This window comes from Protopterus annectens, chromosome 2.part2 (genome assembly GCF_019279795.1).
Source record: "Protopterus annectens isolate FY-2018-M chromosome 2.part2, PAN1.0, whole genome shotgun sequence".
Taxonomy (NCBI): Eukaryota; Metazoa; Chordata; order Ceratodontiformes; family Protopteridae; genus Protopterus; species Protopterus annectens.
Genome location: NC_056730.1, coordinates 471,375,949 through 471,392,081, shown reverse-complemented (window position 1 = coordinate 471,392,081; position 16,133 = coordinate 471,375,949). Strand labels below are relative to the sequence as shown.

At 37.7% G+C, this 16,133-nt stretch overlaps 1 protein-coding gene across 1 annotated transcript in view; it reads right to left on the bottom strand.

Moving 5' to 3' along the window:
• The window catches only part of POLK (DNA polymerase kappa), a 1,256,064-nt gene that overhangs the window by 104,976 nt on the left and 1,134,955 nt on the right, over positions 1-16,133 (bottom strand). The gene's annotated exons all lie outside the window — the stretch shown is intronic.

Here is a 16,133-nt window from a genome sequence, read left to right as displayed (position 1 = left end):
TATAGTAGAATCTAGAATAGAAGTTGCTATTAAAAAAGGAATACTTACTAGAGCACATAAAATATTGCATAACTACAACAATTGGGTCTATATCAGAAGACTGACAGCGTAAAACACCGAACACCCTTACCTAGACATTGCCTAACCGAAAGCAGGAAATGTCGAAGAGCTTGAAACCCCCGCCCCCCCCCACTTTATTTTGTCTTTTTTTTTTGGCCCAGTGATTTGTTTCCCTGGGAAAAAAGTTGCTGTTCTGGCTGTTCAAAATTTCCTAGTTTCGGTTAAGCGGTGTCGAGGTAAGGCTGTTCAGTGTTTTTAGCTGTCTATGCCATAATATAGACCCTAAGAATCAATCAGCGGAGGTTAGAAAGGATTGAGAATAGAGACTGAATAAGCAAGTCACAAAGAAGCAATGGGAAGATATATGTATGTCTCACAAATATGTAACAAAATCTAAAAGTTTTAGTTTTTTTGCTTGGAAATGTTTAGATATTTTTATACCCCAAGTAGACTCTAGGGAATTTTTTCAAAGGTAGACAGCAAATGGTAGTATGACGGGAAGAAAGAGGCACTTGGAAACATATCTTCTTGGAGTGTGTTGGGTTGGCGGACTTTAAGGATTCCGAGTGGGATGCACTGTCGAACTTACTGAGTGGTTGGATTAGTGTGATGAGGGAGATGATTTTTCTGAGCTATGATACAGAATCAAAACTGCCTAGATGTGGTAAGGCCTTGCTGTGTTTAATTATGGTGACTGCTAAAAAAGCAATTACTAGAAAATGGAAATCAAAATCTAAACCACCTATATTAGAAACACATAATATAGTAACAGAGACAAAACAAATGGAATTGAGATCTTTAGAGAAGGGTAGGAGCAAACAACATAGGAAAAAATGTGAATTGTGGGAAAAATACATACAGGAGAAGAATGAGGTTTAAAAGAAGGCAGAACTTAAATGAGCTATGTAATGTCTGACTGAAAATGATTTGGTAGATTATAAGTGATGTATATAATGTTTGCAACTGGGAGTGTGTCAGTATGATTTGTGATGTAAACTGCTTGCAACTAGGATTGTGTTGGTGTGGTTTGTTTTCATTTATATAAATGTATGATTACTTATGTTGTGATAGTTTAATAATAAAGATGTTTCTTGTTTAAAAAAGGGGGTAGGAACTGAATAACTTATGTAATGATGCTTAGGTTATATAATATATAGCAATATATGTGAAGAATAATGTTTGCTAATATTAAATTTGTTAATACAGCTTGAATACTTTTGTATAGATATAAGCTTGCCGATGTCACACGTGATAATTCAATAAAGATGTTTAAAAACAAAGTTAATTTAAAATACAGTACTAAAGAATGGCATACGGTATTACTGATGGAAGCTGCAGTGGTACAGTGGTTAGCGTTGTTGCCTCACAGCAAGAGGTTCTCCCGTTCAATTCTCGGCTAGAGCATCTTCTGTGTGGAGTCTGCATGTTCTCCCAGCGGTTGAGTGACGTTAAAGACATGCAGGTAGGTGCGAGCATGAACGGGCGTACCTTTGTAGAAGATTGGGTGTCGGACTGGCAACTCAGCTCCATAAAATCTACTGCTAATTGTCAGAAGAAAAATTCAAATGAGTCACATCTGCCTCAGGTGATGAAAAACTTCTTTATTAGCAGCTAACCAGATTACACAGCATGTTAGCCAAGATGATCTCCTCCTCTGGTCAACTTGTTTACTGACATCAACTTTTATACTGCAAGCAAAACAACTTTTTGTTACATTTTTGACCGTTGACAGTTGGCTATGAAAAACACCTGTGGTAAACATGTTTATCAAAAATTACCTCAAACCAACAGTTAGCACAGAATGTTCAAGAAGTACAGAATGTTCAGTTCAACAATGGTAGCTCAAACTTTCCAGGACACACAGCCTGCTTCAGTAAATTAACTCTTACTCGGCCGTTCGTCCTTATCCCAGGCTTCACTAAGCTATAACCAAGTCTCTTTATTCTGAAATGCAGAAAACAGATATTATTCAGGTTTATAAGCAATGCTGCATTTTGTTCACAGATGAGGCCCATCTTTGATAGGCATATCCCAACAAATAACATGTTCACTTTGCAAGAAGAGGAAAAAGACAAATAACAATATGTTTTAAAAACTTTTTCTCTTAACACCAATCATGAGCGGACCGGAGTTCCGCTGTGGCGACCCCCTAACTGGGAAAAGCCGAAAGACTTTTACTGCACTATTACTGATAGTAAGATAGCGTTACAGCATCACCCTGAATAAATGGTCAGCCTTGTAATGACCATTCTTTCAAGGTAGAATCCTCAAGTCACCAGCATTCTAAAGTCACTATATCCTCCTCCTGAAGTGGTAATGCTGGAGCTGATTCATGGGGGGTGATAACTGTGGTTTTCGCCTACACAGCTGGTATGGTGTGGAAGTGCCCATAGGAGAAAAAAGTACTTTTTCCCTAGAGAATTTGCAGAAGAGTAAGCTCATCTCATTTATTTCAGTGACAGCACTTTACAAAACCGATGAAATTCAAGCAAGCAAATGTTAAGCAAAATTTAGGAAAATAAAACTTGGACATGCCAAGTTTCACTGGATTTTACTTATTCTGAGAAGACAGAAGGATTAAACTACAACTTTTTTTCAGAGTTGAACTATTTACAGTAAAGTAAAAAAAAAAAAAAAGCAAGAATACAGTTAGAAAAATCAAAGAATTATGCTGCAGCTATAGTATTACAATTTTGTAATATTCTATCATTTATTGTTGATGGCTGTATAAATCTCTAAATTAGGTTATAACCTCCCTATCACACTGAGACAGACTGCGCAACTAACACGCTTCAAAGTTTCATTTAGCACATACTACAAAAATAGTTTGTTCTTCTTGCTTAGACATTCCTGGCAAGTTTATCCAACAGAAATATCCCACTAATCAGTTATCGCTACAGCAAAACTTTCATGTAACCTCCATTATTTTTATTTATAATTTCTCAAATGTTTGCTTAGAATCCATGTCTATATCTTCAGTCTACTCTTCACAAAATTACTGGGAAACTACTGTTTTGCACAGATTGCTTAATACTTCATATTTCAGTTTCCTTCCATAAATGTATACTACTCCAACAATTCAATTTTAGTACACTACTGAGATTTTTTTAAATGTTCTGTAGTTTATTTCATTAGTTTAATATTTACTAAAGCAAATATTACCTTACTAAATGTTTGCTACTGTGAACAAATATATAATGCTTTGTATTTTTTTTATGGACCTTTCCTCTCCAGGGTGCCTCGGAAAAGCAGCACTCTACCCAGTCTGTCTCTCCTAGTCAATAAATACAAATAAATACAATAAAAGCAATTCCTGCTACTATAAAAGCCTTACATTTTTGTGAGACTGTGCTCATTTACTCAGAGCTTCCCTCTGCCAGGCTTGGACATCTGTGACTGCAAGACCTGGATTATTTCTAAAACCATCTGGACGACAAAGTTGATATAAGTATTTTTTTTACTAGCTCTGTCGCTGTGCTATTTCACACTTCTGTGATGAATTTATTTGGTTGAATGTATCACTATTTTTCAGCCTGCACTTCTTAAAGAAACACAAACCCATTAGTAACTGTAATGCTCTTAGGTTGATTTAACAGTACTTGATATTTTCTAAACTCATCTGATACTGAAAAAGCTATTCTGAGTTTGCCAAAATATTTCTAAGTTTTGTAAAGTTTTTCTGTATTTGTTGAAATTCTCCTACATTTACGCACTTTTTTGTATTTTGTGAACATTTCTCAGGGTTAGTGAACTTATTTCCAAGGATGCCTCATACTGCAGGAATTTTGCCTTTTGCTGTAAAGCATTTGTTACTGCACCCGAGCTCAAAACCAGTTCATTTTACATTAAGAGAGTTTTTTTTGCAGTCTGGTTGGAGCAGACAGCTGATTCAACTCATTCAAGTTGGGAACTGTTGTTGGAAGGCTCATTGTGTGTTTATCTGACTGGCCTGAGGGTTTAACTGTGTAAATGTCTTTAATTCTGTTGGTGTAAAAACCTCACGTCTGTGCATCATGCAACGTGGTTACCTGTGCCTTGTATATAAGCAAACCTCTCCAGTTTCAAATCCTCTACAGGAAATGTTCTCCAAAGTCTACCACTGTTAACAGCTGCTCGAAGAGGTGCCAGTTTGTGCAGAGGACAGAACCACTGCAGGTAATCTAACAGCACATTAATAAACACTCTCACTTAGACCTTTAAGTGACCCTCTCTCTACTATCTCACATCTACTAAGGATCTGGTATAATGGATAGGCGCTTCCCTGTCATCTCTGTTTCTGGCCTGGTAGATATGGGCATCCTGAAGCAGTGTAGTAACTGCCTCATGTTCACCGATAACCATTTAATTTTAGAATGGACAAACAGTGTGTTAGAGATGTAGATACACAAACATCATTAGAGGCAAATCTCTCACATACACACACAAAAAATGCAGACCAGGTTGCTAGAGATATACCCAAAACACACTCTACCAACACTAAGGAACAAACACACAGACCCAGATATGAGGAGGTGCTCACTCGTAATCTACCCAAATCTCCAAGACCTCCTAAAAGCAAGTCTCAGTGGTCCTGCGCAAACTCAAAAAAGACAGCACCTCACAAAACACACAACTCTGAAAATCATAGTTACCCTGCTTCAAGTCCATAAGGCAACACACCACTCAGCCAAACATTCTATTCCTAGAATGTAGGAATTGTAGATGTAGATACACAAACATCATTAGAGGCAAATCTCTCACATACACACACAAAATGCAGACCAGGTTGCCAGAGATATACCCAAAACACTCTCTACCAACACTAAGGAACAAACACACAGACTGAGATATGAGGAGGTGCTCACTCGTAATCTACCCAAATCTCCAAGACCTCCTAAAAGCAAGTCTCAGTGGTCCTGCGCAAACTCAAAAAAGACAGCACCTCACAAAACACACATAACTCTGAAAATCATAGTTACCCTGCTTCAAGTCCATAAGGCAATACACCACTCAGCCAAATATTCTATTCCTACATTGATATCCCCCTTACCAGCCTAAACAAAGTGAAGATCAGAGTGTGTTGTCAGTCTGGAGCCAGGATCCACCGGATAACACATGCACTTAGGTCTTCAAATCAAAAAGTACCAGTAAGAAATGGTCATACTCCATGTGGGTGTAAATGACCTAAGACGTACCTCACCACACTACACTACATGAAGAGAGATATGATAGAGCTCTCTGAATATGTGTCCCAGGCGGGTATGAATCTAGCCCTGAGTAGCATCTTACCTTCACCAATGATGATGCTACAGTACCAGCAAAAAATGATTGACTTCAACAACTGGCTTAGTTTCTGGTGTCACAACAAGTTCAGCTAGGGGAGACATGATCGACAAACCACAATGTTTTGCCAGAGATGGTTTGCACTTGTCACCACTTAGTTTCTGGATACTGGAAAAAAATCTATCCCCATAGTGCCTTTTTTTAGGCTGTGCCAAGTTGTTAAATCCTCCAACATAACAAAAATCACTCATGACTACCTAAAGGTACTGTTGTTCAATGCTAGGAGTTTAAATAAACTGCACTTCCTGGAAGCACTCCTTACCCTGGAGAACATGGACATATATGTAGTCACGGAAACATGGTTTAGAACCACAAAAAGCACACCAGCTATCAAAGGTTACAATGCCTTTCATACATTTCGATACCCTTCAGCTCAGGATAAAACAAAGGGGGAGGTGTCTCAGTGTTCATAAAAGATAAGTACACTGCTAGACTGGTCCAACAACATGACTCACTTGAGCTGCTCCATACCCAACTAACCATAGGTGTGACCCCTTATCATATCTTTGCTAGCTATAGATCCCCTAACATGAGTCTGGAAAACCACACCTCCTACCTAAACCTACTGGAATCTCAATAATCAGCCTAACACCATACTTATGGATGACTTCAACTACCCTTCCATAAACTGGGAGACTTATATGCCCCATAATTCACTTGCTCAGAGGTTTCTGGATTTTGTCAACGCAAACACCCTGGAGCAACTAGTTAGCTCCCCAAACAGAGGTACAAATATCTTAGACCTAGTACTCACAAACATGGGGGATGCTGCTCCCTCCCATTCATTAACTCCTCCCTGGTAAGATCTGATGACAAAATGACCTCCTTTAGTATTAAAACTAACCTAGAACCCCCATCAAACTCCAAACTTATTAAGAACTCTGCTAAGGCCAATTACCTCAAACTACGTGAGAGTTAATTAAACTTCTAAGCACCTTCAAACCCGGATGACAATGAGGTCTGTTCTGAGCTGTACACAAAAGCACTGTACAACCACATTCATAGCTGCTCCTCTATGCATGAAAGATTCCCATAGTTTGCGGACAAGACTAGCTCATGAGAAGTAGGTGCAATGAAATTTCATCCTGGGAGTTTGCAGAAGAGGGCCCCAGTGGTTATGACATAAGATTATATGAAAGCATTCATCCAACTAGTTTAGAGGCTACTGAAGAAGGTTTCATCCCTGTGAAGACTGCATAGCTGTGAGCCCAGGAGAAGGTTCCCATGTTGTTAGACAGGTAGCCACTTGGTGTTTTGTACAGTTTTGCAGTGGCATTCATTTCTAGGGGGGAGAGGGGAATGCAATGGCAGACAGAATTAGAGACTGTTTGAACAATGGAGGAATTTCTTTTGGAAGCTGCTGCAATTAGTTGGAGACTATTTTCAAGTTCAGCCAGTAGAATGCATTCACCAGTGGTATTCCTAATTGGTCTGGTCAGAAATGGGGAGATTTTTTTTACCCAGAACAGAAGACAGTTGATTTAATTGACCAGACTTTCCATTAAATAAAAATCATAAATCATTAGTACAAAGCATAAACTCAGAGTGACCTTAAAGTGGAATTAAGATTGTGCAAATTGGATTGGAATCAGATTAGTTCTATCAAGTTAACTACCCTAATCTAAGCCTGGGTATTTTAATAAACTGCCAAAAAAAAGTCTGCTTCATCTGTTTTACAAATTATATTATCATCTCAAGAGAGATTAAAATAAAAATAACACAGCTAGTTTACCTAGTCTCACAAATAGCTTCACTACAATTACTCGAACACACCAAGGAAAATCATTATGCTAAAAAAAAAAAAAATTAAAAGTAAAAGACTATTAATACAATCAGTTCACATAACACATTAAAACCCACCAATACAGGTCAACATTTAACGCTTATGGTTATAATATTGTACATTTGCAAAGCAAACTGTACATCCATCAAATAATTTTGTGTAGTACTTCAATAAAGCTGTACCTTGCTATTATTAACAATGCAAAATCCTTCTATCGGATATTCTGCAAAAGCGGTGAAAATGTTTCTTCTCCCTTTAACAATTCACAGCCCTCAGTTTCTTGAAGTTGATCTCTCCTTGTGGCTTCTTTTTAGTCACCTAACTATACTATTTTATAATTTATATGGTAAGGAAAGAAAAATTAAGTGGCAAGAGATAAATCTCTCTCTCCATAACAATCATGGAGGCTTTATGATCTGGATTCAGTTATCCAGTAAAGGCTGACGCACCCAAGTAATATGATGTGCTAGTGTTCTAGATAACAGAATGCAGGATGCAAATAACAGATTTCACTGAATCATGACCTTGGTGATATGTTTTGGGAAGCACAGGGCATTTTGAGATCATTGCCCATGCTACATGCAAATACAGACTCCAGATAACACTGGTCACTAATCTAGATGTAATGTACCTGGAGAAACTGATAGATATTTTGTTTGAACCACTCTAAGTTATACCTCCACAGCTGGACATACCAGACTAAATTTTGGGTGCAACTAATTAAGCACTATTCATTTTTTTAAATGATGCCTATACAAAACAAAAATAGTAGTGGGGCAAGGAGACTTTTTGAGGTACAAGAGGTTAAGGAATAAGTTCCAGTAATTAAACCTCAAGTGTATCACATTTTTATCAAAGTATCATTAAAATAAATAAAGTTAAAACATAATAAAACACATACACATTAAGCGGATGGAAGAAAAAATATTAAATCAAGATGAAACAAGTGACGGTCTTAAACAATGGAGGGCTTTCATTGACGTTTTGAAGCTGGCCAGGGTGGGGGAACTCCCTGACAACTGGGAAGAAAATTCTGGAGGTGTGTTGCCTAATGCCAAAAAGAAAGAAGCCTGACATTTCCAGGTGCAGTGATGAAATACTCATCAACTCAAAGGAAGAGGAAGATATGGGCCTACCAGATCTTTAGGTGATCATTAGCACCTTCAAAACAGGGGTGACTGAACATTTGTAGAACTAAACACACTAAAGATGGTATGAGATTGAACTGCCAGGCAGGATAGTGCAGATTGCTCAGAACTAGAGTAATGTACATAACTTAAAGTACCTGTAAGTAAATGGACTGCAGAGTTCTGTACCAGCTGAAATTGGTCTACTTATGTGTTAGGAAGCCTTAATTACAGGGAGTTAAAGTAATCAAGATGAGAACAGGACAAAGAATGCACAACCACAGAAAGTTTGCATGGGTAATGTGTGCACTGTTTCTTAAATGGAAACATAATGGACTTGACATTGAATATACCTGGTTCTTCAGTATCAATCTGTTGTCCAAAATTATGCCTGTGTTTTTTCGCCTTAATTCTAGCCTATTAGCACTATAAATAATGGCTACGTTTTAAAAGTGGACAGCCAGAATCCCTTAAAGTGTCATTTGCAGTCATAGTCACTGGCTTAGATGTGAATATGTTTCATATGATTTCTAGCCATCCAAGCTTCTTTACCAACTGTAGTCACAGTAGACATATCCTAAGAGGAAGAGAGGCAGGGCAGGGTATCTTAAGTGTAGCAATGATATTAAAGGCCTCTTCCCCCTAACAAAGTTTTCCAAATGGAAGCAAATACACTGAAAAAATTAAAGGATCCACAGTGGAATACTGTGGGATGGCAGACACAATACAGTGAAGAATTAAAGTGTTTATCCAAGAGACAATCTATGCAAGACTGTCCTGAAAGTAGAAAGTAGACTGTCCTGAAAGTAGAAAGTAGAAGGCAACCCATTTCAAGACAGTACTGGTAGCCTCACAATAAGTCTGAAAATAGTGTAAGAGGATTTCATGGTCCACAATACAAAATGCATAAGACTGATTAAAGAAGACCAAACAGGGAAAGAAGGCATTGCCCTTACCACTAAGAGGTCGTTAAAAACGTATGCAAGGGGTGCATTAGTACCAAGTCTAGAGTAAAAATCAGTACAGAATGATAGTGAGTTGATTACTGCTGTAAAATAGAATCAAGCTGTGACTCAACAACCTTCTTGATATTACCAAAGAATGGATGCCAGATAACTGATGTTCGACTAACGGCATTAGCACTGGAGGAACTGAGAAATAGCCAATGCCAGCTTGTCAATCCCAGGGGGGGGGGACGGTCTCACTGCACTGTTTGCAAGAATACAGGTGTATTGCTGCAGCATGAGCAGCCAACCTATCTGCACTATAAGTGGCGTACCGCTTGGTTAAAAGTTGCACATGCATCTCGCAAGGCAGCTACAATGGAGCTCACAAGTCTGCGGTGGGGGTGGAGGTAGGACAGCCCAAAGGATCTGCAACTTGTCTCTAACACCTGAATCTGACCTTCACTGGGGAAACAGCCCAGATAGCTCTCAACTGCTGGAAAAATGAATGGGCCAATTGGGTGCAGAAAAATATTATTTGGAAGAGAGATCCAAGGCAATAGCTACAAAAATCATTCAGGCTCAACAACTTTCCTTCCAGAAGCTCAGAAAGGAGAGTTTCTCCAGGAACTTGCTGATTAGTAGAATATATAAGCAGGTCACCTCAAGAAAAAGTAGAGAGAGAAATTAAAGTTCTGAGAACAATTAATTGTACAATGAAGCTTGCTCTTCATAAATGTGCACACTGATTGGACAACACAATCAGTGTGACTGCTGTACATCCAGCCTTATCCATAGGAACAAGTCCAGCCCCCCCCCCAAGAAAAAAAAAAACAAATCCATGCAACTGTACATACTAAAAATAAAAGCTACAGTTGTCATGTTCAGCAAATCACTAAGCAGAAAGCAAACTTAAATAACTCCACCACCCAATTCAAAAAACTACTCAAAACACGCTTCCTGAATCACAGATTATGTACCTGTACTACCATTAAATAGTAACTTGTATGTCTCTGTTTTCCAGCAACTAGAGTAACTGCTTTTGTAATGTCTGCATGGGGTAATAGTATCACTGAACACTGTAAAGAAACCTAAAGGACAGAGCAGGTCTCTCATGTGTAGAAATGAGTTATGGAAGTTATCTACTCTATCTTCCTGCTATACTTGCTGTTAAACACCTCTGTAACATGTATATATTAATGTAGCCTGTGAACGATGGCAAATATACTCTTTGGTTAACTCACTATCTTATATGTACTATACTTCTATACGAAGTATAAAGATTGTGTACTCTATATTTTAATTGAACCTTTTGGTTAACATGTCTTTCTCTTGTTAATTATTTTACTGCTCTGAAGCTTTTCTCCCCGGGCCTCCACTGAAAATGGACATAAATCCAGTTGAACTCTCCCGGTTTACAAATGTAAAATAAATAAATTGCTAAGCTGTAATATATACATATAATAATCATATACATATACAACCTATACAGCACAAAACTGCTCCTCAGAGAATAACGTACAACAATGAAATAAAAATTGAAAATCATGATGTCAAGAATGTCTGAGCATCCTAATACAACCATCTTGCCAGTTGCATACATATCACTCCTAACTCCCTCAGACAGAGAAAAAAACTGACGCAAACTGAATGCAGGCTAATGTACTATGTAAGAACAGGTACACACATGAACACTACTCCTGTCCACTACACCAAATGTCCTCTACATGAAAGAGATTAATGGAAATTAGCTTTCATAAAATGACATAATTAAAAATGTTTATTAAACAATGTTATATAACAATAACTTAGGTTTGGCTATGGGTAATGATGGATTTACCCAGAGCTGGCTTTGTTTGATCACAAACATGCCCTCATGATCAAACCACAAGACCTGGGTAAATCCTGCAGTCACCACACCCAAATGTGAGTTACTGCTAAAATACAAAACTGGAACTTGAGGAATGGGGGAGCACTTGCCTTGCCTTCCAATATTCCTTCCAAGTCAAGATATTTTGGGTTTCTTTTTGGAAATGTTTCCACAACTACTTTTACATACCGCATACACACCTGTTAATTTTTTCATTGCTTATCTGACTTGGATAGGTACAGAATGGAGGAAAGAGAGACCTGGCTTTACACTTTATGGCAATGTCCATCACAAACACATCTCAACAAGATCATCTTCCAGGATTACTGGTCAACCTCTGAACACCCCCCAAAATCATATTGTCCTCCCAAGATCATCTTGCTTACTGGAATAAAGAAGAACAGCTGAAGCATGAGATGGCATTGTTGGCTTTGTTACTTATAATGGCAAAGAAAACTATAACTAGGACAGGAAAGGTTACAGACCTTCCTACGTTTGATAATCTTATAATCAATTTGGAAGAAGTCCACAGATCTGAAAAAGCTCTGGCAGTAAATACCATTACACATAAATATATTAATAAATGGTTGCCTGACACCGGTGTATGAATGGTAGATAAAGTATTTGACTCCTGGAAAACAACAGGACTACTTTTTCTGGACTTAAGAGGTAGGACTGGCAGCAACTGGCTGCCTAGCCACCACAGTCTTTGCTATCAGTATTTTTTAATCAGTCAGTTTTACTTTAACTTGACTCTGTCTGATTTGGACCTACGTTGTTTAGCCATACGCCTTGGTTGAGTAGTCAGTGCTAAAATGAATATCAAGTTATTTCAATTGGTAGTCCGCTTGTTTTGTTAATAGCTCTACTTACCTGTTGGGACTGCTGAAGATTTCTTTCACAACATGCAAGCTACCCAAAATGCCTCCTAATCTCTACTGTTACTCAGTTGTGTTTTTCAGAATGGTGTACTGACATCTGACTATATTACTACTCGGCCTTCTCTTAAAATGGTTTAAGCAAAAAAAGTCACTGGGACTTGCCTAATATCTGCAGAATCACTTGTAACTGAATGTTGAGCTTGATGTTTATGTAAACTGTAACAGAATGTCAGAATATGTGAAGACCTTTATTTTTTCCATCTCTCTCAATCTACCTACAATAGCAAAGTGTGGCTACAATGGCTGTCTTGCGTAATATTAATTGGCATTTACTTTTAACTGATTTGGCATCACCTTGAATCTTTATGAAAGCCTATTCTTGTTCAAATACAGTTGTGTTTTGTGAAACAATGTCAGCTGCTGTGGGTCCCACAGATTGGGCTCTTTACAAAAGTTTAGCTGTTCTTGCTTCTTTTGTTCTACAAGCTTCTGCAAACTTCTTAATGTCAGCAAATTTTGCTAGAATCTATTTTAGTCCCTTCTTTTTCCCTTCCAAGAGTGCAGACTGCTACCAGCACCCAACAGTTGTCCTCATGTGGACTGTTATGGGACCCTGTATTTTTTTACATTGCTTTCTATGTAAACGTATTTGATCACAAACATGCCCTCATGATCAAACCACAAGACCTGGGTAAATCCTGCAGTCACCACACCCAAATGTGAGTTACTGCTAAAATACAAAACTGGAACTTGAGGAATGGGGGAGCACTTGCCTTGCCTTCCAATATTCCTTCCAAGTCAAGATATTTTGGGTTTCTTTTTGGAAATGTTTCCACAACTACTTTTACATACCGCATACACACCTGTTAATTTTTTTCATTGCTTATCCGACTTGGATAGGTACAGAATGGAGGAAAGAGAGACCTGGCTTTACACTTTATGGCAATGTCCATCACAAACACATCTCAACAAGATCATCTTCCAGGATTACTGGTCAACCTCTGAATACCCCCCAAAATCATATTGTCCTCCCAAGATCATCTTGCTTACTGGAATAAAGAAGAACAGCTGAAGCATGAGATGGCATTGTTGGCTTTGTTACTTATAGTGGCAAAGAAAACTATAACTAGGACAGGAAAGGTTACAGACCTTCCTACGTTTGATAATCTTATAATCAATTTGGAAGAAGTCCACAGATCTGAAAAAGCTCTGGCAGTAAATACCGTTACACATAAATATATTAATAAATGGTTGCCTGACACCGGTGTATGAATGGTAGATAAAGTATTTGACTCCTGGAAAACAACAGGACTACTTTTTCTGGACTTAAGAGGTAGGACTGGCAGCAACTGGCTGCCTAGCCACCACAGTCTTTGCTATCAGTATTTTTTAATCAGTCAGTTTTACTTTAACTTGACTCTGTCTGATTTGGACCTACGTTGTTTAGCCATACGCCTTGGTTGAGTAGTCAGTGCTAAAATGAATATCAAGTTATTTCAATTGGTAGTCCGCTTGTTTTGTTAATAGCTCTACTTACCTGTTGGGACTGCTGAAGATTTCTTTCACAACATGCAAGCTACCCAAAATGCCTCCTAATCTCTACTGTTACTCAGTTGTGTTTTTCAGAATGGTGTACTGACATCTGACTATATTACTACTCGGCCTTCTCTTAAAATGGTTTAAGCAAAAAAAGTCACTGGGACTTGCCTAATATCTGCAGAATCACTTGTAACTGAATGTTGAGCTTGATGTTTATGTAAACTGTAACAGAATGTCAGAATATGTGAAGACCTTTATTTTTTCCATCTCTCTCTCAATCTACCTACAATAGCAAAGTGTGGCTACAATGGCTGTCTTGGGTAATATCAATTGGCATTTACTTTTAACTGATTTGGCATCACCTTGAATCTTTATGAAAGCCTATTCTTGTTCAAATACAGTTGTGTTTTGTGAAACAATGTCAGCTGCTGTGGGTCCCACAGATTGGGCTCTTTACAAAAGTTTAGCTGTTCTTGCTTCTTTTGTTCTACAAGCTTCTGCAAACTTCTTAATGTCAGCAAATTTTGCTAGAATCTATTTTAGTCCCTTCTTTTTCCCTTCCAAGAGTGCAGACTGCTACCAGCACCCAACAGTTGTCCTCATGTGGACTGTTATGGGACCCTGTATTTTTTTACATTGCTTTCTATGTAAACATATTGTAAATTACATAGGTTTTCTTTCTTTAACAGCTGTCATTCAGTCTGTCACAGAAATTACTCAACTCCTGTCTTCTCTTGCACCTCATTCCTCCTCAAAATTATTTTGCATGCATTGTTCTCACAAATTCCATTTATGTAATTTGCTGCTTCCCTTTTTTAAATATCATATTTTCAGTGCTTTTACCGCTTTTACAATATTCAACACTTCAAATACAGTTGGTTTAGATTCTGATTTCCATTTTATAGTAATTGCTTTTTGGCAGCCAACAGAATTAAACTCATCAAGACATTAATATGTCAAGGCAATTTAAATCCTGTGTCCCGGCTCACAAAGAATCATTTTCTTAATTACAATCATTTGCTCCCCTAGTGTTTCTCACAAAGGACTATGTACAGAATTTTTTAAATTTGCCAATTACTGCACTCCCAAAAAACATATTCCCATTAAGCTCCTTCTTCCCCATCAGAGTTAGCACTTGCTATCTACCAGAGGAAAAATTATTTTAAGTCTGCTTGGGGTATAAAAAAACACCTATACAAACACTTCCAAGCAAAACATCTAAACCTTATGGACTTTGTTGCATAACTGAGTCATACATATGCCCTCCCATTACTCCCTTGTAAATCACTTTTCCAGTTTCTATTCCCAATCTTTTCTAACCACTTCTGAATTATTCTTATGGTTAATCAGGCAATTTCTTATATGCCCTACTAATTATCCATCTTAACAGCAGCTTCTGTTCAAGATTCAATTAAAGCCTCTACAACAAATAGGATTTCACTTAGGACCCCCACCATTCTCTCTCTTTGGCTGTACTGTGATACCAACCCCCAGCAGGGAAGGCAGTCTCTAACATGCAGTCCAAACTTCTCCGTGCACTCATTCCACTCTGTTGCCTTTCCCTCTCTAGTTTTTTTGTGCTCACATGAAATTGGTTCCTTTGTCAATTTTCTTCAGTAAATTATAGTTCTCTCTTGCCTATTTTCTGTATACTTATTTGCAGTCATCTCTGTTGGCAAAATCTCATTTTTCCATTGCCATGTTGGCTAAGTTCTTAGAATATTTTCTGCATCTTTGTAAATAGATTATGTATACTTATTAGTCTCCTTAAGGATCTGCATTGAAAATCACAGTCTTTCATTATTTGAACTCTCCCAGGATCTATCATCCTTTTGACCTTTGAATTATACTCTCTTATTTTTGTTAAGTATATGAGCCCTAACACTGCCTAGCTCTAAAATATTCATTCCAATAAGGCAAATCCTAAACCATCGTGTTCTACTGGGAGGACCAGCGCATTTTTTGTCCTCTTTCCCTCCCAGATAAATTCCTTCAACTCTATTAATCATTCCACCCAACTTCTCTGGTAGATAAAAAAAAGCTTACCCTGTATACAAAACTAAAGGGACAAAATGTTTTTACTGCTTGTATCTTACTATTCATATCTATAAACAAGAGTTTCCAGTTTCTCAATTTTTGCACTATATTTTGTTTAGTTTATTCCCATATATCATTAGCTGCCATAACAGAAGCTTTATTTTTAATCTATACTTTAAATACTCTGTCTTACTGTGTCCCCATAAATATGTCTATTGTTGAACCAGTGTGTGTGTGTGCACATAATTTATAGCGATAGCCTTTGTTTTATCATTAATTTTATATCCTGAAAAGGCTTGAAACTGTCTCAAAATGTTCCACAAGTCCTTTTTTGGATTTATCAAGTTCAATTTAATATCTTCAAATAAAGCATTTTTTTCTTATCATATCAATTTTTATCCTTTAATTTATAAGTCTCTTATTTTCTTTGCCAATGGCAAAATATAAAGCATGGAGTCTGCTTTTTAGAAAGGCCAACATCAGTAAGCCTTTATTATTCTGGGTTACTATCAGGGGTTCTTGAAGTAAATCTGTCAGATATCTGCTGACCTCTGGAATGTTATTGTTTTA